Source organism: Podarcis filfolensis (assembly GCF_964270895.1).
Source record: "Podarcis filfolensis genome assembly, chromosome: 5".
NCBI lineage: Eukaryota > Metazoa > Chordata > Lepidosauria > Squamata > Lacertidae > Podarcis > Podarcis filfolensis.
The window spans coordinates 78,682,646-78,710,295 of NC_139608.1; the positions used below are offsets into that span (position 1 = coordinate 78,682,646).

Genomic DNA, 27,650 nt, shown 5'->3' on the forward strand with positions numbered 1-27,650 from the left:
ACCTGCTGGGAAGCTAATGGAGCAGGTCATTACCCAGCCAGCCTCTTCTAGAAGTGATAGTACTGCTGCCCAGTCAGTTCTTACCATTGTTCCCAGTTACTGTCTTGGCAAATGCCAAGAGAAATGGAACCAGAATGGGGCCGCAAAGGAAGAGATGCTCCTGCGCCCTTGGGGAATCCTGTAGTAAAAACAGTGTTGGAAAAAAACCCCTATGTTATGACCTTCCCCCTGAATCAGGCTCCTCCAACTCCCTCATCTCTTCCCACCTTCTCATCTGACCACCCACTACATTCCATCTCCATGGGACTCATGTGGAGCCTCTGTGCTCTGTGACATCACTTCAGATCAGCCAATCAGTGCCAGATTCTTCAGCAAGTGCAGAGTGTGATACAGATTGCCTTTCAGCTTATATCACAGGGACCCAACACCTCCCCCCGAGAGTAGTAGCTCTTCAGCCCCCTTACTGTGAAACCAGTTGAGAAGCTCCACTTTCCTTAGATCTATCAGGATTTTGTAACTGGCAATTCACAGGTGTCCTGTGCTTTTGGGGCTGCCACCGGGAGAGGAGAAGGATTTGGTACAACCCACTTGTTTATGTCTCTCCTAAAGGTAAAGGTAAAGGGACCCCTGACCATTAGGTCCAGTCGTGACCGACTCTGGGGTTGTGGCGCTCATCTTGCTTTATCGGCCGAGGGAGCCGGTGTACAGCTTCCGGGTCATTTGGCCAGCACGACTAAGCCGCTTCTGGCGAACCAGAGCAGTGCACGGAAATGCCGTTCACCTTCCCACTGGAGCGGTACCTATTGATCTACTTGCACTTTGACATGCTTTCGAACTGCTAGGTTGGCAGGAGCTGGGACCAAGCAACGGGAGCTCACCCCGCTGCGGGGATTCAAACTGCCGACCTTCTGATCGGCAAGTCCTAGACTCTGTGGTTTAACCCACAGCGCCACCCACGTCCCTTGCTATGTCTCTCCTAAGGTCACATCTATTTCCAGACACATCCTTTGTTCCGGGATTAATGATTTTTTTTCTTTAAAAATATTTTTATACAGTCGTACCTTGGATCCCGAACTCCTTGGTACTCAGACGTTTTGGCTCCCGAACGCTGCATACCCGGAAGTGATTGTTCCAGCTTGTGAACGTTTTTTGGAAGCTGCACATCTGACGGGGCTTTTGTGGCTTCTGATTGGCTGCAGGAGCTTCCTGCACCCAATCAGAAGCTGCTCTTTGGTTTCCCAATGTTTTGGAAGTCAAATGGACTTCTGGAGCGGATTCCGTTTGACTTCCAACGTACAACTGTATACTGCTATTCATTTAAAAAGTCAAAATGGTTTATGATAGCACATAAAACTATACAATTCAAACCATATAAGAAGTTAAAAAGAGAGACCAGTGAACTATTGTGAAATATGTATTCTTAATTGCCTGCATAGGCCTGAAGGAAGAGAGAAGTTTTCAACAAGCATTTAAAAGCTGAAACAGAAAGCACCTGCTGAATCTCTATTGGCAGAGTGTCCCACGATATTGGACAAATGAAACTAAAGTCTCTGCTTTGCTTCCTGTTGTTATCAGATGAGTCTCGCCAGGTTGGGGAATGACCAGTGCTACTCCTGCAGATGTTATCAGTGATTGAGCTGGGATGTAAGGCTTCAGGTCGCTAGGGCAGCTTGGACGTAAGTTGTTCAGGGCTTTGTAAATTAACCCTATAAGATGTAATTCACTAGCACTTGAATGGTGACAGGTTCCTTGTCCATCATTTAGAAAGCATCAACGTTTCCCATTGCTTCAGCATCAAAGAACCTGGACAGTTGTAGTTCTCCAATGAAGTTAAGGTTCTCAAATGGACCATTTTTAGAGACCCCCTGCCCTACCCACCTGCCCCATACACCGAAGAGTCCCAGAGTTAGTTATGGGAAGCATTACGCAAACCCAGTTTAAAATTTGTACTGTAGGTGTTTCAAAGGGGATTAATAAGAAATAAAAAAAACTTGCCAGCAACAGCTCGCAAAAGATTTACAATGGAAATTGAAGCACCTGAATCCTTGACCCCTGGATTATTTATATTACTATGTTCTCTATGATCAAGACCTGCTGATTATTGCTATCTATATCAAAATGACATCATAAAACCTTTTCTGATTCAAATGAGATTTGGGTGGATTTAAATCAAAGCTCCTCACTTCAAACCCTTCTCAAGTGCAAAAAGGAGTTATTGATTCCCATAAACCAGGGCATCACTTCTACATCCCTTAAATTCTGGTGGCATAGGGAGACTGTGCGCGGGCTGCTTCTCCAGTCTGAGTCACTGCCAGGAAATCTTTGAAATAACACTGTTTTCGCAAAGGGGGAAATCTATTTCAAAATAATAGCAAGACAAAATATTAGTGATCCACTCCTTGGAGTTTTGGAGATTAGAAAACCTCTTGCCCTTTAAATTCCAGCTTTCAAAGAACACTATGGAGAATTGCTTGAGCTCTTAGCTCCTCTATCTGTTTGGCTTTGCTCTAGTGGCGAGAGCATCGAGTGCGCGGCTGAGTGCCAGGCTGAATGCCTTTAAATAGAAGAAGCCAGACAGACATTTTGGGCTGGCTCCAAGATTTTGAAGGCCCACAAGCAAGACCCAACAGCAAGTGGGCAGGACGTGTTAAGCAAAGGACTGCTTTTATGACTGTCCACTGTCTCCTTCTCCCGCTCTCCCTCATACATTCAGTCCCTGCACCCTTCCCTAGGAATGGGCAGATCCTCAAGGTACAGCCTGGAGACAGCAGCTATTTCTGATACTGGGTTACTGATTAAATGTTGAACGTTACAGATAGGTAGCCGTGTTGGTCTGCCATAGTCAAAACAAAAAAAATTTTTTTCTTTCCAGTAGCACCTTAAAGACCAACTAAGTTAGTTCTTGGTATGAGCTTTCGTGTGCATGCACACTTCTGCACACGTATCTGACGAAGTGTGCATGCACACGAAAGCTCATACCAAGAACTAACTTAGTTGGTCTTTAAGGTGCTACTGGAAAGAAAAAAATTTTTTTTGTTTTAAATGTTGAACAAAATGGTTCCTTTGGTGGTAACAGCTAGAAGCTGAATGTTACCAGAATGTTTGCTTTAACTTCTTTCATGCTACTCCTCTTCTAAGATGTTGAGTAGTTTCCCCTGGGGAAGAACAGAAAATGTATTCAGAATGTGTCAGTAAATCTGACAACTTTGTAAACAAATCCTCTTGCAGAAATTGGTTTGGCCATTTGTTTGTTTTTCTTCCACGTGGTACAGCCCTCCTTCTGTGTGCACCAAAACACAATAGACACAAGCCCATCTCAAGTTAGCACACACAAAAATGCCAGGCTGCCTTAATAGCATTGCTTCCACAAACCCTTTCAGTTCACATATGTATGCTAAATGGGGCTGGGTGAATTTAATGATAGAAAGTGCTGCCCAGAACAGGACAGGAACATATGGAACTGCCTTCTGATAGGCTAATTCATTGGCCCACCCACCCAAGAATTGTCTATAATTGGCATTTGGTCTCCATTTTTTGTGTGCAGGAATCTCTTAACTGGAGAGGTCAGGTGGGTGAGCCTGGGATCTTATGTATGCAAATAATGTGCTCTGCTCCTGAGCTATGGTCCCCTTTCCTTCTTGAACATGGGGAATGTTCTTCTGATGTTCAGGAAGAGGAAAGGACAGACCCTATAACCTGACTTATAGGGTGACATAGAGGGTGAAACTTCTAGCAAAGGGTTTAGTCTTGAACGTGGGGTGGATGAACTGGAAACAACAGCTGATTGGGATGTGGGGAGTGCGGTCCATATAAAGGCATTGTTGCCCCATCCAACAGAGGTAAATGCTAATACAACAGGTGATCTATACATGTCCCAAGAGCTGAAAAGCCTTGAGCCTGGATATAATAATGCCTCAATAGCTCAGTTGGTTAGAGTGTGGCACTGATAATACCAAGATTGTAGGTTCAATCCCCATATGGGACAGCTACATATTCCTGCATTGCTGGGGGTTGGACAGATGATCCTCAGGATCCCTTGCAACTCCACAATTCTATGATTCTATGAGCCAAGGCTAGACTAGACTTCTGAGTCCATGACACAGATACACAGCATGTGTGTACCTATTTGCACATGTATTTATTTGTATTGGGTTGGAGCCCATGTTTGTGGTTAGAAGGCTTCTGAGTGACTTATCAAGCTACCATGTGAGATGATTGGCTAGACATCACGCACTAGGGAACCAAAAGTTCTAAGAAGGAATTATTCAGGGAGCCAAGACACATGGGCCATTCTAGACTACTGAGCCCCAAACTACATATTACATTTATTCATTCGTGGTTATATTTCCTTAGAAGAAAAAGCACCTGTGGGACCTCAATCCAGATCAAGGCCCACACCAGCTTTCTGCCAACCCTTTCTCCACCATCCTGAAGGCATGCATTAATGCAGACAGCAACTTCAGATTCAAACAGCAGACAGGGAAGAAGTGATTTTCAGCAGTAAATTGGTGCAGGGCCCTGATCCATATTGGAAACCCATTCTGGATTAGGACCCAGCCCATATGCCGGCCAGGGTGGATGGGAGTTGTGGTCCAAAACATCTGGAGGGGACAAGTTTGGCAAAAACTGATAGCGAATCAAACTTTAAAAGGTGGGTTCTGTTCCAGTTCAGGTTCATGAGTATATAACTCTCCAGTCTGGTTCTGGTTTAGACATATGTACCAGCTTTAAGAAACTGGACTTGTGTGGATGGTGTCTTTATGTAACTTAGTTGCTAGGTGGCATTGGACTTATTTTATCTGGCTGGAGGCACAAGATTTCTATTCCATTCCATTCTGCTAAGGGAAACGAAGAAATTTCCATCTAGCTTCCTGACTAGTGTGTCCTCTAAGCCTTCCGTGACAAATTTGGAACCAATTTGAACTGTAAATAGAATCATTAAATAAATAAAAACTTTTCCAGTCACAGTATAACTCCTAGAAAATGAATGCATGGTAAATATTTAATTTGAGAAATAGAGTGGTACCTCAGGTTAAGAACTTAATTTGTTCTGGAGGTCCGTTCTTAGCCTGAAAATGTTCTTAACCTGAGGTACCACTTTAGCTAATGGGGCCTCCTGCTGCCTTCGCTGTACCGCTGCCACGCAATTTCTGTTCTCATCCTGAAGCAAAGTTCCTAACCCGAGGTACTCTTTCTGAGTTAGCGGAGTTTGTAACCTGAAGCATCTGTAACCTGAAGCGTCTGTAACCCGAGGTACCACTGTAGGTATTTTTATTTTTATTTACCTGCAATTTACATGCACTACTGTTATATCCTCCTGAACTTTCTCAGTTGTATTTGACAACTTAGTAGATTGAATGAATTTCAGTCCCAAATTGTTCCTTTCTATATCAACTAGCAACATAGTTTTAGCTCATAAATGCCATTATATAAATCTGTGCAGGCAATTCTTATGTTCTTATTTTCACTTTTACAGACATGAAGCTCATTGATAAAGTAATCCAGGTAAGGACCAATACATTTATGGGCCTCTCTTTGTTATTCTCAGCCCGCTGGGGATTAGTTTGAAGTAGTAATCTGAAAAATCAATCGCACCCCATACATCATTTGAAATATAAGCTTCGAGAATTTTCAAACTATTGTTTCGTTAGATTAGCTTATTCTTTGTCTTCAGCTGAGCAAAGCAATTTGTATTTGGGATCAAAGTAAATGCCGGAGTCATGAAAATTACCAAGCTCTCTGGCTCCTGTCTGACTCTGCTGCTGCAATGATTACCTATGAAATGCAGCATCTTTGGCCTGCCTTTCTACAACTGAAGTATTTGGGGGGAGGGGACAAGCTCCTTCTACTCACGCTTAAAAGAATCTCTTGGATTTCTTCTCAGAGAAAGTGGTTATATTGTTTGATATTTATGGGTGCAGATCAGTTTCAAGGCAGTCAAGAAATTTTACAACTGGGTTTGTCCTGTTTTGATGATTTTGGTCAAGTCCCCTCCCCCACCCCAATTCCCCAAAAATTGTGAAATTTCTGAAAATTGGGGACAGGCAGGAGAAATTTGGTGAAATGTTCAGGAATATATTGGCAGCTTACATCACATTCAGAACAGCAAAATTCATTGCAGTACCTTTGAAAAAGCTCTCAACATTGAATGGATCTAGGTAAGGGTGTTCATATCCAGCTAGGGATGTTCATTCTGCACCATCTGAGCTTGAGCAGGTGTAAACCAGACTGATGCATCCTCTATATTTTACTTATTCTTATTATCTGAATTAATGCTTCATGTGGAACTAAATTGTTACAGCTGGGGTGGCCAATATGGTGCCCTCCAGTGGTACTACATTGCTGGATTACAACTCCCATCATTCTTGATCTTTGCTGGAGCTGATGAGAGTTGGAATCCAACATCCAACTGGGCAGGGTGGGGACAATACATGGGCTACGCTTGAGGTAGAGAACTTCCTTCACTGAAATTGCATACCACAAAATAGTCCCACTTAAAAAAAATTAATCTGTTTGGCTACTTCAGTTTTACTGTGCCAGGATGGAGGTCTGACCTTTTTAACTAGTTTTTGGATTTCCCAACCCAACCCACCCCAACCCACAGATTTGATCAGCACAAGACAGGAAGTTGTCTTCAACAGCCTCTGTTACACAGCATCCTGAATGGTTAGATTTTACAGTGATTCTCAACCTGTGGGTCTCCAGATGTTGTTGGACTACAACTCCCACTATCCCTGAGCTCTGGCCTTCCTAGCTAGGGGTGATGGAAGTTGTTCAACAACATCTGGGGACCCACAGGTTGAGAAAGGCTGGGTTAGAAGTACTAACGGAAGAGCTAAACTAGCAGGATTCAATCCGTTCTTGTGAGTTTTGCTGTAATTTTATTGCAGTTTTGAAAGTGTTAGCAGCCTTGAGTTTGCTTTCAGAACAAAAGGTGGGTTGTAAATTGAATGAATAAATAATGAAAACTAAGCAAGGCAGACATCACGTCGTCTCAAATATATCAGTAAATAATCATCACCTTAAACATTGCACCAGACCTTATTCTCAAAAGAAAGCTGAACTAAATATCTAGGCCACTTGACAAGGTGGTGCCTGAGTTTCAGGTCAACAAAACTGTACCTCAACCAGGAATAAAGAGTAAGGGCATAGGTACTGGGTTAACTGAGGGCCACAACTTTTATTTTTATTTTTTATTTACTTTTATGAAAGTTGTGTAGCAACAGGATAGTCTTTCTACCTCCTTGCAACCAGAATATTCTGGATAAGGCATCCTGACCCAAACACAAGCTCTTGCCCTGACATCATTGCATTTACTAGATTGTTTTTGTTTAGTCGTTTAGTCGTGTCCGACTCTTCATGACCCCAAGGACCAGAGCACGCCAGGCACTCCTGTCTTCCACTGCCTCCCAGAGTTTCATCAAATTTATGTTGGTCGCTTCTATAACACTGTCCAACCATCTTGTCCTCTGTCATTCCCTTCTCCTTGTGCCCTCAATCTTTCCCAACACCAGAGGTTTTTTTCCAGAGAGTCTTCTCTTCTCATTAGGTGGCCAAACTATTTGAGCCTCAGCTTCAGGGTCTGTCTTTCCAGTGAGCACTCAGGGCTGATTTCCTTCAGAATGGATAGGTTTGGTCTTTTTGCAGTCCATGTCGACAAGGTGATGTTTCTGCTTTCTGAGATGCTGTCTAGGTTTATCATCGCTTTTCTCCCAAGAAGCAGGAGTCTTTTAATTTTGTGACTGCTGTCACCATCTGCCGTGATCATGGAGCCCAGGAAGGTAAAATATGTTTACTAGATAGGGAAAGGGTATTTGTGCAAGATATCAGCACCCCTTTTTGATGTAATGTCATTGGCTAGAGTAACCAACCAGTCAGCACTTTGCTGGTCTATCCAACAGGTTTGGAGAACTGGATCCTTATTCTTCTCTCATCCTCCCTTCCTGAACCATGTTTGACATGGGTGGGCAGCCACCTGTCAATCACTTGACATCACAATGATGCCATTGTTGCCCATGCAGTTTGAAATCAAGTTGTGTAAGTAATGGCACAGCACTTTGCAAGCCCTGATGATCAGCTGATAGTCACTGCTTACAAAGCACCCTGCAGAGGGCTTTTTGGGTGCTGGTGATTGGCAGCGCCATAAACCACCTTTCGGCCCAGCCATTTTTACCTGCCCTACATCTGATGCCATATATGATGTTTGGTGTAGGGCAGATTGGCCCAAACAGCCTCATGGGACAAATGGAGAGGCTGGCAGGCCTAATTAGTACTCTAGCATAGCTAAGATTGTGTTCTAACATATATCCACAATTGAGATCTGAAAAACCAGTAAGCTCAATCTTCTGACAAACCAGATTCATCTGGCTCCCCTGACCTGCCAGATCCCCTCTGGTTCTGGCAGGTTCTGACATGGATTCAGTGCCCTGGACTCTACTTCCTTGTTCCTCCTGGCAGGAGGAGGTACGTTTTGAAATCACAAGTTGACAAATGTTTAAAAATGCCTTATGAATTTGTAATCTACCACGGCATGATGTGACTTCACTCATGAACTGATTCCTCTGTGGAAGTCAGTTGCCTCCAAACTGTCACACAGACTTCATGTAAAGGATATAAAAAGGAAGTTACTGTCCTAGCCTTCTGCACAATAGCCGCACTCAGCAGAATTAGAGCACATTAAGGTTTCATTAATAACATGGCTTGCTGAAGTCAAGAAGCTGGCTGCATTAAAGAAATATAATTAGCTCTAAAAGCATAATAGCGTAAAAGTCATCAGTAGGCTCCTTGGCCCTCAGTGTACAAACAAATGTGTTGTTTTCTTAAAGAGCTATTTAAGAGGCTATTGGCTCTACAAATGATACCATTAGTTGGGAGTGTCTGCAAGATGCCAAACCAAAACACAACTGCAAGAACAGCCAGAAAAGTTATTTATCGTTCTTTGGTTACTTAGTGGAAACATGGTCTTGCATACAAAGAGCTGCATTAAAAGCTCATTGGGGGGTCCCAACAAAAGTGCTGAAAGCTGGCCTCAGTTCTTCCCTCATGATGTACCTCCATGGCCTTCTCTTGCAGTGTTGAGGAAAAGGATCCATGCCACAAGACATGTGTGGCCCCAGTCTTGTGACCCTACATTAGAACAAAGATGACTACCATGATTGTAACAACTATTGTGGAATCTCCTTGCTGACTACAGTGGGGAAAATCTTTGCCTGTGTATATCTCAAAAGATTACAGTTCCTCATTAGCAGAATCTCTCCCAAGCTTTAGAGCTCAGAGGTCAACATGACATGATTTTCTTTCATATGATATTTTGTTTGCCACTCCCTCCCGGCTTGCTGGTAGCTCTTCCCTGGCCTGTGGTTCAAGTGGAGGTGGCCAACCTCTATATATCTGGTATCATTATGGAACATGTGCCACATTTGTTCTCTTTTGAAAGAGGGAGAAAACTCAGCAACTGTGGCAGGAAGTGGGCTATATGTTAAAGCAATAATAATAAGCCAGGGGTAATGTTCTGGAACTCAGTTCACTGAAGGATAAATGAAACTTTGGAGACACCAGAGAAAGCTTTGGGGCTTTTGAGCAAAAATGAAGTCTTCTAATGTTCTCCATGGTATTTCTGGGTGGTAAAACGGTGCAGGGTGAAGGTGGGATGATGTAAAATCCACTATAATTGTTCCTCAGAAATGTCTCCACTGATGAAATTTCGGCTCATTTGATGTTGAATGGAACTCAATTATTCAGCGGAGGAAGGAAGCTACGGGCTAAGAGAGAAGAACTGGGTTGGGAAGGAGCCAAGCTTCCTTCAACAACACTGAAATAAAATCCAAATAATATTAGAATTGGATCCACAGTTGCATCCGAAACATATAGATGGTGAAACTGGGGTGGCTATTTTGCTGAATATTCTTCAGGAATGACTCAAGATCTCCAAGAGTTCGGGAACAGCTCAAAAGAGAGCTATTTTTCCGCTATTGTTCAGACTGGTGGTTACACATGGGGACTAGTGGTATGCTATGCCTGCATCTTGTCTTGCATGCCACCTATGTTCTTGTGGCACACAGGCCCTGTGGGTTTTGGTTGGAGCATGCCTCCAATGTGTCCAAAAAGGTGGATTCAAGAGTGACAAAAGTTGAGAGTAAGGAAGGGTCCTGTAATAGGATCTCTATTGAGGTTTAGCTGATGTTGAAATCAGCTCCAGTGGAAGCTAATGTTATCTAAGCAGGTTATCTATCAGTAAAAGAAGCACCTAGCAGAACCATCAGAAGCTCGGGCATTCGGAACCATCAGAAGGGGGGCAGCACAGACCCATAAATCCATTGGGTGAAAATCATCATAAATAAAACTTCCACTGCTTCCATTGTTGTGGGTAGGAGGAGGTGGGTTTGGTGGAGTGGAAGCTAACCCTCTAAGCTTCTGTAATGACAGCTTTCTGCCTCCAGCCACACCTTTCCATTTTTGAATTGGTCCAAAATTCTTCACAGTGTAACATTTAAAAAGCAATAATAATCGTATCATCAGAGAATGTTTTTGATTATTATTATATTTTGCCAAGCCTGGACAAAAGAAATGGTAGTTTAAGTAGACAGTAAAAACACAGTATGCTCTTGCAGAAGTGACAAAAATATCATAAAGGCAATTTATTCCTCTTCTACAGTTTTACAAAGAATGCCAAAGGTAATTAGCAGTAGAATTCAGATAAAGTATTCAAACTTTGGGATCCAAACAGCCTAATCTCTGGGCCCCAACTATGTTGAATAGCTCATTCAGATCTCTATCTGTTCCATATAAGACACACGTCTCCTCTTACCTTGTAAATACCTCCCTGAAAACTTTGCTCAGGCATTCGGGACAGCAGGTGATCTCCAATACATGCTGTTCATCTGAAGCGGGAATCTATTCCCTTTATGTGCTATCTCAAGAGAGGCAAATGAGAAAGCCCACTGGAAAAGTATTCTCACTAATAAAATGTTATCTCAAAAAGCACCGTCAAATAATGCAGACAGAGCATTAATGCATAAACAAAGCTGTCACCCTTGGTGGATCGGCTATGATTTAGCATTGCAAAAACAGAACAATCACAGCTGAGTGATGGGGTGGGGAGGGAGGAAATGAATTTGTATTTTATCACAGCAATTTCCTACAGATATTATCAAGCCAATTCAGCAAAAGGAGTGAATAGGTAGATATTGCTGGATTAGGGGAGCTCATTTGCAAACCTTCTGATCAAATCAACAGCTGTGGAAAAGTTTGTTAAAAGTCAATATGCTATACACCATAGAAATGTTACACACCATAGTTTAGGCCATGAATGGCCACTTAACAGCTTGGGGTCCAAATCAATACCCTAAAACAATATGGCGTCCCTTCAGGAACCTCCCCTGTTTTAAGGGAGGTGTGGTCAAACTCCCCCCCACACATACAATTAGGACATCTTTCCAAAAGTTTGTTACTGCTTCAGCCCATCTCTGATGATGACCTCATACCACTTGAGCATATCACCAGGACATTTTCTGAAGATGTTAAACCAATTGTGTAAAGGACCATGCAGATTTTAAATTTTATTTTCCCTAAAGGGGGGAGACAACTGGTGGAATCTGCCCTTTAAAAAAGCAATAGAAAAATTGTTGAGCAGATCTGTTACAGATCTGAAATTCGGGAAGATGGCAATATAGCTTCACTGGAAGTCCTCCAGAATAGATTTTCAAATGAAAATTCTAACACTATGCACCAGGATTTCTGCTAAGATCAGAAACAAGCCTGTCTACTACTGAAAGGATGGGGAATCTGTATCCCTCAAGATGTTGTTAGATTCCAACTCGCATCAGTCCCAGCAAGCATGACCTGTGGTTAGGTATGGTCGGAGCTGCAATTCAACAACCTAACAGAGGGGTGCAGATTCACACACCCCTTGCTCTGCTGAATCCATTTTAACAGTGTCAACACAAGCAGATGAGCTGATGAAACACTGGTCACACATCACATCTGTGCAACAGCAAAGGCTATGCTTGGGCACAGCAGTTTTCCTGAAAAACCAAATTCAATTTTGAATAGACAGGCTTCTAGCCCACACTGCTGCCAGCTCAATACAACTTGAAAACATGAATGAAATGTGTTTTCAGCGATCAAAATTCAAAGGAGAGAGAGCCCCCCCCCCATTTTTCCAAGATCAGTCAGTGATCAGCTTTCCTGTACTAGGCACTGACCTTGATATCATTCAGACAATATAATATTTCAATCACACAGATCGCAATAAAACGAGAGAGAGAGAAATTCAGTACAATTAATCTCCAGTTTAGACTAAACTAAGATCTATTATCTGCTTAGGAGTCCCCTACATTAACTATCCTGATTTTTTTTTTCTATTTCCTTCACCCTGAGTTTTCTTACAGCTAAAGCATAGTGTGCTGTTCTATAGGTCAGGGTGTTTCCAAGACAGCCGCTGAATGAATAACTGAAACCTAACAAATCAATTAAATCCCTCAAACTGATGTCACATTAATTCAATATTTGAGAAGGAATCAACTTCCAGAATTAAATAATATATGCCTCTGTGAGTAAATACTGGGTGGGGGGGGGGTCACATTAATTTCTCAGTCTCAGCAGTAAATACGGTTACTGCAGAATACAATTTATGACTTATTCATGTAGCTAGCAATATTTTATAGACTGAATTCCTTTTGCTCTTAAAAGTTCAAGTCAATATGTCTGCAGACGCTGCTGTGATTTACATATTGTTGTAAACGTGCTCCTTGAGAATGAAGGATTGCATTTTCCTCTAGGGATTTTCTTTAGCCTAGCACTTGATGGAGGATGATAGGAAGGTCCTCATTTGTGATGTCTGAGGGTACATCAACTGCTGGACATTGTGTTCTCCCTCACCTGCTTGGATGGGGGTGGGTGGGAGCTGAACCATTTTTGGTTGTCTGACATCTGTCAACATTTAATATGAGTTTTGAGCTTGCTGCAGTGGCTGGATGCATCTGTAAGCCACTACACCATGTGACTTAATCTTGTTTATGCATGTATGTATAGTGGTACCTCAGGTTAAGTATTTAATTCATTCCGGAGGTCTGTTCTTAACCTGAAACTGTTCTTAACCTGAAGTACCACTTTAGCTAATGGGGCCTACTGCTGCTACTGTGCCGCTGGAGCACGATTTCTGTTCTCATCCTGAAGCAAAGTTCTTAACCTGAAGCACTACTTCTGGGTTAGCAGAGTCTGTAACCTGAAGCGTATGTAACCCAAGGTAACACTGTTGTGGCCTAGGAAGCTGATGGGCACCCAGAGTGGTAAGCATTATGTGCACCTGGGGGCGGGCCGATCTGCCCAGGGGCGGGTCAGTCAGCCCACTGGGGTGCGCTGATCTTCCCGGGGCTGCCATCGGCATCTTGCTGATCTGCCCACGGGGGTGCGCCAAATGTCATCCCCTTCGCTGGGATGACACCTGTCCTTTCCCCTGCCTGTCTCCTCTAGCCAGGAGTATGGGCGGCGGGGTTAACCACACGCCCCCCTGCCCATGACTCCCAAGCCTGCAGCTACAGTGAGCTGGGAGAAGTGGTGCAGCATCGGCTTTGCCGGTGGCCCCAACGGACCGCCGGGGGCACCGCTCACTGTAGCCTTGGGAGTCACGGGGGGCATGCCAAATGTCACCCCCCTTCAGGATCACACCCAGGGCGTGCCGCACCCCCCTTCCTACACTCCTCCATGTATGGCATATCTGATTTTAAAATAGTTTACTATTTCAGAACAGTTTCCTCTCCAGGCCTGAAACAGAGTGAATACGTGTATCTAGTATTTGCCCTGCACACATCTGATCAAGTAGACTTTCACCTACAAGAATACAGGCCTCAATAAAGTTGTTAGGTTGAAAGGTGCAAGCTTTTGCATTCCTATTCTTATTTGGATGCTTTGGGGGCTGTGACTTAACACTCCCTTGAAGTACCCCTCCCTTCCTTTGTAATGTTAACAAGAGAAATCTGCCTGAAAGAATCCACCAATCACATTGCTATTTAAATCTTTGAGAACTAATCTCAGTAAATTAGCTTATTACTTACAATATGTAGTTATATGGGCTTTAGGTTTCATTTTTTAAAAAAAATAATCACTCCCCTTCAGCACCCCTCACTGATAAGAGTATTTTGATACAGAAAAACCCACATATCTGAAACGTTGCAGAAGTTACTGTCCCTGTGAGGATACCAATAAACTACCACTCTAAGCACCCCTGACCGTCTGTGGTGTGACCTTCTCCACCACACTTTACTTTTAAAACAAAAAGGTCCCAAGATTTATTTTACAATCAGCTTCTTTCAGGTCACACAATAGACGGGATCGTTCAGTTACTACCACCCAGGCTAGCTGCTAGCTGGAGACGACAAGATGAATATCTGTAAGATTGCATTACCAGTTCTTGGAACCATTGTGCAGCTCATCTGAATGGTGCTATCAAATGATGCCCTAGATAAACTCTCTTCATTGCATATTAAATTGGACACATAGAGAGAATGATTTCCCCTATTATTGCTTGCCAAGCCATTTTACTTAACACAACATTAGTCCTATCCATGCATTTCCTTAATAAACTGATTACTCTTAGCATTAGAGGGAATAAGGTTATTTCCCCCTTTATTTTTATAGCTTGATTCCACTCCTACACAGAACAATGCTTTCCCTCCCCCCCCCCCTCTCTCACACACACATTTGGGATTACTAAAATCTCTGATAGACAGATTAACCTCTTGTGCTCATCTATCTCATCCTTATTCAATGATACATGACTACAATGACTTTTGCAGAAGAGAGTGTTACTATTAAAGTGTCCCAGACTGCTAGTATAATTCTAAAGCAGAAGACACATACCGCATTCTAGAAGCCTCTGTCTCCATAATGTCATTCTGGGCTGGGTATCCTGTGGCCCTGCAGATGTTGCGGAATTATAATTCCCATCAACCTCAGTCAGCAAGGCCAATAGTCAGGAAAGATGGGAGTTATCTCAACATCTGGAAGACATTGTTTACTGCCTGCTTCAGAGGTTCTGCTGTTGAGATTTGTTCAGGATGTCATGGGGAATTTGGACCGGGATCTTACTAGTGTTTCTTAAGCTTCTTGTTGCTAAAGTATTCCAGAGGTTAAAAACTGGTTTCTTGTACCTGTCACACCGATGGGGGCATGTCACTTTTTTATATCAAGTTATCTGCAGTTGAATTTCTCTTATAATTCATGGTGCAGAGTTATAGTATTTGGGGGAAACTACAGACAAGTCTATGTATTTGAAAACGCTTCTGCAGATATCGACATTTTTGATACTGTATAAATATAATAGTTTGTGTTGAATGGATAATGGATTTTCTTTTTGATTCAACTCAGTGTGCAGTGGCTGCGAAATAAGGCAAATTCCATGCCTTAAAATGTAAAAGTTTCATTTAACAAAAAAGTGCAGAGATGTTATTAAGCTGGTCAATGTGAAGCACCTGCATGTATCTTTTTAAACAGTGCATGCAAGACTACGCACCCTATGACTGCACTTCAATATTGGAAGGCAAGAGCAAGAGACAAACCCCCCATCCCCACTCAAAAATTGCTCCATAGTTCTCACATCAACCTCTTCTTTCATCAGGTGGTTTCTTTCTGCCCGTCACCCACCCCCACCCCCCAAAAATGTTGAAAATATTGGCACAGCTGTCAGAAAGACGCTGCTTCCCTGGGAAATATGTGACTCCAGCCTCAGAAACATAAAGCGATGTCTCGCATCAACAGCAGGCCTCCACTGAAAGATTTGGGAAGGAACCCTGAATAGCAGAACAGCTGGAACTATCTGACTTTGGATGTGCCGCTGGGACAATTTTAGAGATGTCTGAGAGTTTGCTCTGACATGTCGCCAGCCCAAGACTTAAAGCTGCCCTCCAAAGTCTTCAGAAGCAGTAGCACCTGGAAGGCTCGGCAGGGTGAGGAGACATGACTTGCCTGGCTTCCTAACATGGTTGCTGTCACTGATCGAGAGGAGGAGGGGCAAGGCTGCAGGGCAGTTGGCACAGAATGGGCAGAGCAGTGGGAGAGTAAGATGTTGTGCCCACACTACACTGACCTCTCCACTGCCTCGTCCTTCCCCCTTTCAGTTATTGGCAGAAACCTTCATGTTGGAAAGTCAGGTGAGCAACACTTCCCCACCTCATTCTGCCCTGCTGGCCACTAAACCAAGATTCAAAACTGGTTTTTCTCAATAAACCACGGGTAAAATTAACCACAGTTCCACTGGTAAGAATAACGTGGCTAATTGAAAGCAGTGTGGCAGCGTCTGATGGGGAAAGAGAGTGCATGGACCCTAGGTTCATTAATGTAATGCTAAACCATAGTCAATCACAACACTTCAACACAGCCATTGTAAATCATTTGGTTTCCCGTGATGACAAAATGCCAAACTTCATTTTTTTAAAAATGAAATTTCAGTAGCATTCTAGTCTCCATTTAAAAGGGAGAGATATGTTTGGAGAGCAGATACAGCCCATCATAATTTTCCACCAGTTTTAACAATGTCCTACTGCAATTGTAGCTATCAAATTGTCATCATAGATTTGTAGTGATGCTAAAGTTTGGGATTTTGGCATTTGTAATGGCAAACGTAAGGATCCCCTCCTGCCCCTGAGATCATTGTGAGCCAGAGCCCATATACAACAAAGTTCCCAGCACCCCAAACAACCCCCTTCTCTTTTCAAAGAAAAAAAAGGGAAACAATAATGTCCACAAAACTCCCCTCCCCCAAGTTTAGTTCTATTTCCCCCCCCCCTTTGGGGACAGGGAGAGATGAATAATTCTAGCTTTCAGATAGCGTTTGTGTGTTGTTTTGTTTTAGTTGTTGAGCAGATAGAACATCGATTCTTACTTTCATAAGCTCTTAACATTTCTTGAATTATCCACTGCAATTGCTCACCTGGGAAACCAATAAAAGGGAGGTAATACCATTTTAATTGCCTTTTAATACTATTTATCCCTTTGGTTAGAAAGGCGCAAAGTACCACATCACCCCAGAGCTCACTTTGCCAGAAGCAAGTGCTAGTTCATGGATCAATGTCAGACAGGGAAGAGATAAAGAGTGGTGCTCCACTCCAGTGATGCTCAACATCCTCATAAATGATGTGGATCGTTGATGTGTCCATCAAAATGTGCGGATGATACAGATTTTGAAAGAAATGCATGGATTCTGGAGATGAAATGCCAGTGTTAATCTGGAGCACTGAACGGTAGCCAAATTATATCTAACAAATATAAATTAGAATATATGCGGAAAAGAATCTAAAGAACAGGTTCCAGGGTTTCCAGGTTATAATCTGAATATGAAACAGCAATATGACTTTGCTTCACAAAAAGAGTATGCAAACTTGTGTCTTGCTGGGTATGTTGAAATTTCCTTCTTATCCCCTTTACTCAAATGCTTGTATCGGGCACATTCTCTGTTTTCTTGTACCTGCTAATTTATTGGCTCTATTTTGTATTTTGGAGGGATTGGGGATTTAAAAATAAAATAAAATATGCCACTAGTCTAAACTGGTGGAGTTGCTAGTCTTCGGGATTCTAATCTCCCTGAGAAATCTCCAGAACCTCAATCTCTACATTGGATCCATTTTGATTCTAGTGTGTATATGTATGTAAATGTGTGCTCATGAACACAAAAACCCAGAAATGAATGAATAAATCCACTCCCTTGGTTTTAGAGACTAGCTGATCGCTGGAGGCAGTTACTCCCCAAAGATGACTAGGTGAGTGCTTAGAATCATAGAATCAAAGAATTGCAGAGCTGGAAGGGACCCCAACAGTCCAAACCCCTGCAATACAAGAATCTGAACTAAAAATTGCAAGACGGTTGTTGTGCTTAATTGCAAACCGATTGCTGTAGTTTTCAAAATGGAGCTCAAGTTGCTTCAGAAGCCTATGGAAGACAAGCCACTGGAGAATAAATACATATAGATTACATCCTGTGCATAGCTCAGTTGGTAGAGCATGAGACTCTTAGTCTCAGAGTCATGGGTTCAAGCCCCATGTTGAGCAAAAGATTTCTGCATGGCTGGGAGTTGGACTAGATCAGGCTTCCTCAACCTCGGCCCTCCAGATGTTTTGGTACTACAATTCCCATTTAATGCACACAGTGACATGCAATCTTGATCACACACAGTCTGTAGTCCGCTGGCAGGAGGAGTAAAATATGGGCATGTCTTTAAGTTAACATCTTACATTAAAAGCCTGGCAGTACCAAACTATCGAAGGCTTTTCACCAAAGCCAGTCTAAACGTCTTTCCTTCTGCAGTGTTGGATAGCAGGTTGAGAGGAGTTCCCTACCAGGACAGACTTTGCTCGTGTGCTCAAGACATCGATTCCATAAAACATATTTTGTTGCCCTGTGCAAAATATGAGCAAGCCAGGGCTGAACTGATACTACCCTTGCTGGTACCTTTCCCAGGAAAATCAGAGGCTCACTATGTCAGGTTCCTATTGGAAGACCAGACAAATGCTAGAACATTAGCAGTGGCAAAGTTTTTATCGGTGGTTGCAAGAACCAATGATCCCTATATTCTGAACAAAATGCTTGTTTAACCTGAAGGTAGGCTGTATGAATTGTGTATTGCTTTGTAACAATTTATTGGGTCTCTGGGCCGTAATAAAGATTGATGATGATGATGATGGCGGCAATTCCCATCATCCCTGACCACTGGTCCTGCTAGCTAGGGATCATGGGAGTTGTAGGCCAAAAACATCTGGACGACCGAGTTTGAGGAAGCCTGGACTAGATGATCCTCAGGGTTCCTTTCAACTCTACAATTCAATTATTTTATTATCTGTGAATGTAATGTCTAATCATGGAATATGTGGCTTGAGTAGTGATCGTTGGCATGGCAGTCCAGTGTATTAGCAGTCCACAAGAGCGTCCCATTTTGGCTGCTGTTGTTTCTTGCTGCTGATGATGTTATGTTACTTTTATGCATTGATTACAAAAAACAAATAGCATAAGACATGCATTTTATACTTATATTTGTGAACCATTCTGTGATATGTAAACAGAAATAATAAATAATATTTTCATGTTTGACATTTGAAGGGCATGTTAGCTGAAATAGATTTACTAGAAGCGAGCCCCATCAATTTCAATGGGAGCTTAATCTCAAGAAAGCATTCTTAGGCTCACAACCCAATTTTGCTTCATTCCCCTTTCCAAAACATTGTACCTCTAAAAGTAATTTATGAAATGCCTAGCGATCTCTTCACTGGGATGACCTAGGAAAGGTGTCCTATTTCACAGTCTAATAGAATTCATTTAAGGTACCGGGTGAGTTACTGTTAGTGCTCCTTCCACTTCTAATACCTTGTGAGAGTGAATTCCCCACTTATCAGAGACTTCTATCTTGACTTTTATGCAATGGCTTTCTATAGGAGCTGACAGAACGGTGCGCTGAGCTGTGTGCTTTTCCTTTTTTAATTAGATTAAAATTTATGTTTTATTGTTTGGAAGTTCTCTGTCCCAGTTATGTAAAGAAGAAGGGGGGGAATAAATGTGCCAATAATATATGTACATAGCTTCAAATCACACTTCCTGTTGGTTAAGGAAGTGTGGTCTATTATGACAACAACAATTTGAAGGAGTTCTTTCCAGAAATGCTGGCAATATCTCTAGGACTCAGGTGAAAATGGTGGTGGTGCTGGGACTCCTAATGCTTGCTCAAACAAGCAAGCATTAGCAACCCTGAATTCAGATTAGAATATAAGCCATTGAATAATAGGGTTTTTTTTATTAATTGAAAAATCATGGCTCTAAATCGCACTGGAGCCACTCTAATTTGCCTTTCAACTCACAGAGCGCTCCCAACAAGGGTGTGATGGCCTGGGACTCGGGCTCAGACTCGGAACCAGAGGAGACTCGGTCTGCACCAGATCCTTTGCCTCAGGCATCATCTGAACCAAGTCTGGGGCCTGATCCTGAAGAGTCCCAGTCTGCACAGGTTCCCCCGCAACAAACACCAGCTGGGCCGAGTCAGGGGCCTAAACCTGCCCTGGCTCCAGATGCAGGGATTACCTCGTTGCCTTCAGCTGGGCCATCACTTACAGCTGCTCCACTACCGGTTGGGTCAGGGGAGGCTGAGGAGGCCCCTGGGTCTAGTAACCCACCGATGTCTCCCGAGCTGCAGAGACTAAGATCTGAGAGAAGGAGAGACCTGAATACTCGCAGGAGGAGTGCTCGCCTTCGGGCAAAACAGGGAGGTGAGTCACTAGGGGATCAGGACTGGCCACTACCCCGACAAAGATAAAAGGCTGTTGGACCCCGCCCCAGGTTGCAGGAGCAACACTGCTGTATGCTAGAACCTGCCTGAGATCCTGTACCTGTCCTTGCCTGGTTTCCTGCCTTGGCCCTGTTGGACTGACTCCTAGCAGAACCTTCAGATTCTGGACCGCTCCTGGACTGCATTTCACGGGTTACCCCTGGGCCCAGCACAAAGGGGAAGATGGCACATTTGGCTGGGAGCAGGGCTTGCCAACATGCCCCACTTTCTCTCATATGATTTTTCATGTTGCAATTTTCCTAAAGGCAGGAGAATCGTAGACCAATCAAATTTAGCTCTATTTGCTGGGGAAATAAAATGATACTTTTATTGGGGGTGCGCCAGGAAAACTCACGTTTAAATTTTTTAATTATGCCTTAATAGCAAAGTTGTGAATCAAAGAAACCTCAAAAACATCCAGGAAGATGACATTTCACTGGTGAGACATTACATGTAGTGTAATGCTGTGCTGTCACCTTAAAAGATGTACACTCCTCTTTCAGAATTACATTGGTATAGGAGCCTAGAAATTATAGGAAACTAAACTCACCCACTGCTTCCAAACTGTGCAATTTTTGAGGCTAATACTATTTTAAAGACCCTGGATGCCACGTTTGATTCCCCCCGCCAACCTCACCTGATATCAGCCAAGTATATTTTAAATTGTTCCTGGGTACCATACTCAATACTTCAAAGCAGATTCTTATGACTGGCTAATATATAAACCCTGCCTTCCATCTGCTTGTGCACACTAAACACACACACACACAAACCCACAAAAGAGATTCAAAATTGAGTTCTTTGCATGATCTACTACAACACAAATGATTGCATTTGCTTTGATCAAAGATGATTTTGACAAGAGTTATATTGCATTTGTTAACCAGCAAAATGCTCTTAACATGTTATTAAAACAAGGTTATTGAATCTGATGGAGGAAGACTGATTTCTCTTTACTTAAAAAGCCAAACAACCAATCCGACATGGTCAAATGCAGCTTTTGGAAAGAGCATGTCATCTCCATGTGTTCTTTTGTTTTGTTCATGGCATGCCCTTTCAGGAATACACAAGTTAGCCCTACTTCCACCACCTCACAGGAAGAAACTTCAGACCTCCATGCACAGAGATCTGTCTTAGTCAGGCTCCCTGTTGCAGGGAAGATTCTAAGCATTGTCAGCTGAACGTTCTTAGAATCCTACTTCAGCCCTTCAAAGGAACCTGTGAACATCAGAACTGGAGCATTGGGCACAGGGTACAAATATCCACCCTCTCCTCCCCAGTTTGCCCTCACAGTTCTATGAAATGCCTGAATAAGGCTTGAATATCCTCCCGTTTTGATCTTTCAAAGTAGTGCTTTCAGACAGAAATACTTCCTGAAACCCTGTTAATTTTTAAAAGCCAATTAACGGTGAGGAGGTTTCATCTTTTTACAATCCTGCTCACTACCGTTATTTCATCTGTCTTCAGCTGCAGGGATGCCCCCCCCTTTTAATTCCTGATTTTGCCACATTCTGAATTATCTAAATTGCTGAAATCACACATGTCACTATCACATAGTGAATATGATTGATTGATTGATTGATTGATTGAAGGATTGAATGAATGAATTTGTATACTGCCCTACCCCCGCAGGTCATAGGATATGACAAAATGTCATATATAGCCATATTTGGCTATGTGATTATATCATTAAAGGCAAATGAAGTCAATTAAGAGTGAGGACAATACAAACACTTTCCGAACAATCATTGAAAAGTCGCCAAAAGAAAGTTGATGTTTGAGTCTGCCCAAAGTGATCATTAAACACACACACACACACACACACACACAGAGAGAGAGAGAGAGAGAGAGAGAGAGAGAGAGAGAATATACTACCATGTTTGCCCAAGTTTTATTCCATTTATAAATTTGAAACCTGTGGTTATCACAAAAGAGATATAATGTGTCTTACAGGGGTTAATTCAATGGCTGGATACAAATGTTTCTCAAATTTTCCAAGCTTCACTGACATATAGAGCAACACTGTGTGTCAGAAACATATCCTTATTCAGTCAGTAGCAGTAACGCCTGGTTACATCCCGTCAAGAACTGGCATGCGAAGTTTTCTCTGGAAACTTCACAGTGCGCAATTACCTACTTATAAACCCTTTGTAAACATCCCTTTCAAGTAAGCCTATGGCTGCATACACACTATACTTTGAAAGCACATTATTTCCTTCAAAGAATTCTGGGCAGTGTAGTTTATCCCTTCCAGATTTACAATCCCCGGCAACCCTTAAACTACAGTGCCCAGGATTCTTTGAGGGGGAAATGTTTGTTCTTTGAGTGAGCTTTAAAGGTACAGTGTCTATGCAGCCAAAGATATTGTCTAAAAGGCCAGTGGAGCAAAATGTAATAGCAAAACAGAGCAGCTTTCTGAACATGATGTGCAATTTTAGAAAACAAAGACAGTACCACAACACCCTCAGTATCTCCTTTCTTGTAATTTGAATCCACTGGTTCAAGTCCTCGCCTCCAGAGTGGGAGGAAACAAGCTTGCTACATCTTCCATGTGACAGCCCATTAGATATCTGAAGATGGGTATCATATCTTCTCTCAGTCTCCTCTTATCCAAGATAAGAGAATGGGAAAGCAATAAATGGAGTGGCTTGAAAAGAGTCATAAAGAGCCATGCCAACTATCTTGTGGTCCCTGTGGCAAAACTATGCCATTCTCGATTCAAACATCAGTTTTATTTCTAACCATACTAACCCTGATATACCATACCCAACATTTCACTGCAATCAAATCATGCAAGCAGCAATTCCACAACGTGCTGTCAAGCAAAACAGTCTGCAAACCCACAGGATAATTTGTTTTAATGAGCAGACCCTTAACATTCAAATGCAAATTGCTAATCAAAACAAACTTGCCAAAGGAAGGCAGGGGTAAATTCGCACAACAAGAAACCTAACGCTAAGCTCTCTAGCAGGTGTTGGGAACTTGTAGTCCTCTAATTGTGGATGAACTACAACTGCCATCATCCCCGGCCACTGGCCATTCTTGCTGGAGCTGATGGGACTTGCAATTCAACAACATCTGGAAGGCCAACATCTGTAGTATGACTGGTAACAATAAAATCTCATCACTCACTAAGAGAAAATAAAATGCTAAATAATAATAAAATAATACTTATTATTATCCAAAAAAAGCTCAACAAATCTGGGCAATCCTCCCCCCCCCAAAAAAAGCTTCACAACTTTGGCAATCCTCCCCCCAAAAATCTCAACAACTCTGGGCCATCTCCCCCCCCCCCTCCAAGTTTCTTAAATTGGAGTCTCCAAAAGTAGGGGGCGTCTTATACACTGAAAAATACGGTAATTCATTGATCAACAGAAATTTCTTTCATTAAATTATGGGTAAAAGAATTTTGTGAAAATAGGAGCATGGGGCGGGATTGTTGTTGGTCATAGGTAGTAAGAATTTCTATACATTATATCTGTGTCTTTCTAATAATATCCAGAAGAAAACTCCCAGTGATGTTTTTCAATCTCAAGCTGATTTACAAATGTAAAGAACTGAATTTAAGATTGGTAAAAACTGAGAAACCGAGAGGAACCAAAATTTACAGACTCACTCACACCTAGTCTTGACAATGACTTCAAAGTACAACAGCCCTGGTTATGCATTTGTTGTCTACAGCAATATTTGAAGGGATAATAGGAAAGCATTGCATCACACCCAAGAGTTTGGACCAATTAGATCAATCCGAAATAGCACTAGACAAGCAGTTTAGCTACATTTAATGGGTTGGAGACACTTGAATTCTTTCAAAGGGTTGTTTTGGCCCTGAAGCAATCAGAGAAAGGCGCAGAAAGACTCTGGCTGTTCCAATCTGTATGATACTAACTGACAACAGCATACAACCAAAATAGCTGAAAGCAAGGCAGAAAGAAGCCTTTAATAATTCCAAGAGTTTGGAACCAGTTGCTGCTGCTTTTAATGGCAAAAGCTCTCTGGTTAGAACAGCTGCACGGTGGGTTGAAATTGAACAGGTGCTGCTTTCATCGGGTAAGAAGATGCTCACTGTGAGCATTGCACCTGCTGAATCCCTACCACCAACTGCAATGTATGTGTTAAAAACACAGAGCCACTGTCCAAAAAGAAAGGACTGCAAGTCTAATAATCATATCCTTTTCAGGCTAAGGGGATGAGGTGGAAATCACCATTTACTTGTGCTGTATTGATTTTTCTATTACAATGGGAAGTGTGACCATAAATCGAACAGGGGATCTTTGACAAGCAGGGTCTTTCTTTATAGGCTCCAGAAAGTAACCAATTCTGGTTGCCCAAGTAGGTGGCATTATTGTCGCTGGTCTGAAATAATTCACACCCTGAAGCGATCAGCTTCATTTAATGGGCTTTAATCTAAGGCAGGATTGCCAGCTTCCACATTCTTGGGGGAGAATCCTCCTCCAACCAGTGGTCCCTGAGCCAAAAATGTGTTTTGCCACTGAAACTGACCTCATTGTTGGTCAAGTCCCATAGCATGCGTGGTCAAATGCTATATAACCTGAAAGATCATCTCACCCTCTATATACTCATCAATCCCTTGCTCTGCAGGTGAGCCTCTACTACAGAAACCATCTGATGAGAAAGTCCATTCTGCACAATGTAGCAATCAGCCCTTTAGCACTGTGGCACCTCTCTATATAATTGCCTCTCTTAAAATATTAGACAGGCATCACCTCTGTTGTCTTTTTACAGTGGTACCTCTGGTTAAGAACTTAATTTGTTCCGGAGGTCCATTCTTAACCTGAAACTGTTCTTAACCTGAGGTACCACTTTAGCTAATGGGGCCTCCCACTGCCGCCATGCCGCCGCTGCACGATTTCTCTTCTCATCCTAAAGCAAAGTTCTTAACACGAGGTACTATTCCTGGGTTGGTGGAGTCTGTAACCTGAAGCGTCTGTAACCCAAGGTACCACTGTACTGCCTACTGAAAACCTCCGTCTTCCAACAAGTTGAGATTCTTCCCAGTTTGCATTGGTACTGGAACTGTTTCTAAGAATTTTTTATTTCTTTATCACTTGTTGCATGCTGCCCTGGGCTTATTTGAGGGGAAGGGTGGGATATAATTTATTATTATTATTAAAAGAAGGATGCTGAACCTGTGGCCATCCAGGCGATTGACTCACCAATGACCACTGGTCATTCTGCCTAGGCCTGAAGGCTGTTGAACAACATATGGACAGCCATCTAGAGAACATGCTCTATAGTAAAGTTGGTGATGCCATTCAGGACTTTGGAATTATGAAGTAGCTCATGTTGTGTCTTTCCATAGAAAAACTAAATAGTGATATCCAGCCAAGCCATATAGCAGGCCCATTCAAACCAATGGATTTAAATATCCCAAGTCCATTTATTTCAGTAGATCAACTCTGAATATGATTAGTGTTGAATATCACCCAAAGAGAAACATTGCATTGTGTGTGTCGGACTTGCTCCTCTCTCACAACCTGCAGGTTCTTGTAGAATTACAACACAGGCTACAGTTTAGGCATAAGTAAACATATATACAAGAATAAACTATTATTTCCCATAATGCTGATGATTTATAACAAATTAAATACCTGATGAACATTAGTTGATGCATGTGCATCGCTACGCCAGTAATCAATTCCAAAAAATGCCAATTTTCATTAAAGAGATTACACTTTTGTCTCCCTTCCTTAGACATGATGAAGGGTGTTCATTTAATCATAATGGCACATTGCTGCATTCTTGTCTCCCATTCTTCAAGTGTGGGAGTTCAATAGTCCCTCTAATGTTTAACAAAAAGAACTCTAACTGCAGTGATCACACAGCCTGTTATTTATAGGTTTAGTACAAAATTATTTTTGTATAAAGAGGGTTTTCTTCCAGTAGTTATTTCTGATAGCTTTCTTAATATTTCGCCTTTGCGTATAGACAAATTACCATCGATAAAACAAAACAACAATCCCAGGTGCATGTATTCTTCCAGCTATGCTCTATTGTTCTTCTGCCATTCTGACATCCCTTGGGGGATATCCCTTGTATGTTTTCTGGCAGGAGCTGCCGGTTTTTAAATGAAGGTAAGGAATTACATGCAACAACCCCCCACCATGTTTCTTCAAACAAATTTATGGCTTTCCTTGGATCTTACTACAGAAGCTCATTTGTGATCCTGCAGGAGAATAAAATAAAATATCCAAATCCAAGGGATCGGAACTTCAAGCAGAATATTGTGGGAGGAGTGATTTAAAATGGCAGCATTCTTTTGAATTTAAATGCTCTCTAGAAGCAGCCATTTCCTCACCAAGAGCTGCAGCACGTTCATCCTTTTAATAAAAGAAACATAATTTTCCTTCTTTAATTGCTGATATTCAAGTCTTTAATCTAAAATGTTGTTATTATTTTTTCTCCAAATAGGTGACTTTCTCTTTCCTTGATGTCTGTATTTTTCCTTTGATTGCCAACACACTAGATTTTAATTGCTTATATATTTAATTCTCATGTGCATAATTGCACTCCCGCAGTTGGCTGTTGTTGTTTTAATTCAAACAGATTGGGGGGGGGATCGAGCAGAGTAATCTTAATTCACCATTAAGGCATTAAGATGAGAGGAAAGTCAGTAAGCAGAGTGACTGCTGCACTGTGTCCTCCCATTTTGCAATAGCCATAGTAGGTGGGTGGGAGAGAGGGAGCAAAATACCTACTTCAGCCCCAGGGATGGTATATTGTCAGGTTGGTTCTTTGAGCATATGGGGGGAATGCCAAGAGCTTTGGATCTGGCAGATACACATTCACCCCAACACTCACTCTCTGGAGCCAACTGATGATTCCCAGGTAAGATTGAATTGTAATTGAAATTGAAATTGAAATACTTTATTGTCACTTGTACAACTTGTATACAGTGAGATTACACGAGCACCCCCCACTCGGCTCTCTTAGTCTTAATTCCCCTCGTTTACTGAAGCACACCCACCAAACCCGAAAATCAGTTGCCCTGTTGTTATCTTTTCTTTCAGCAGCCTAACAGCCCACGGATAGAAGCTGTTCTTTACCCTATTGGTGCGACTAATCATGCTTCTATATCTTCTGCCTGAGGGCAGGAGATCAAGGAAAGTGCCAGCCAGGGTGTGAATCATCCCTGAGAATTTTCCTCACTCTCCTGAGGCAATGTTCTTCCGCTATTTCATCCAGCAGATTCACGGGACAGCCCATAATATCTTGTGCTGTATTCACCACCCTCTTTAGGCACTTCCTATCAGTTGATGTCAAACCAGCGTACTGCACTGTGATGCAGTATGAAAGGACACTTTCTATTGTGGAACAGTAAAAGGA

The 27,650-nt window shown here is 42.3% G+C and overlaps 1 long non-coding RNA gene across 4 annotated transcripts in view; it reads left to right on the top strand.

Annotated features, from left to right (window-relative positions):
• The first annotated feature begins 411 nt into the window (after positions 1-411).
• LOC310763039 overlaps positions 412-27,650 on the top strand; it is a 42,150-nt gene continuing 14,911 nt past the window's right edge. For all 4 annotated transcript variants that reach the window (XR_014548413.1, XR_014548414.1, XR_014548415.1 and 1 more), the window contains exons 1-3: positions 412-609; positions 1,576-1,676; positions 5,477-5,505. This is a non-coding gene — a long non-coding RNA (uncharacterized lncRNA). The remainder of the gene's footprint in view (positions 610-1,575; positions 1,677-5,476; positions 5,506-27,650) is intronic.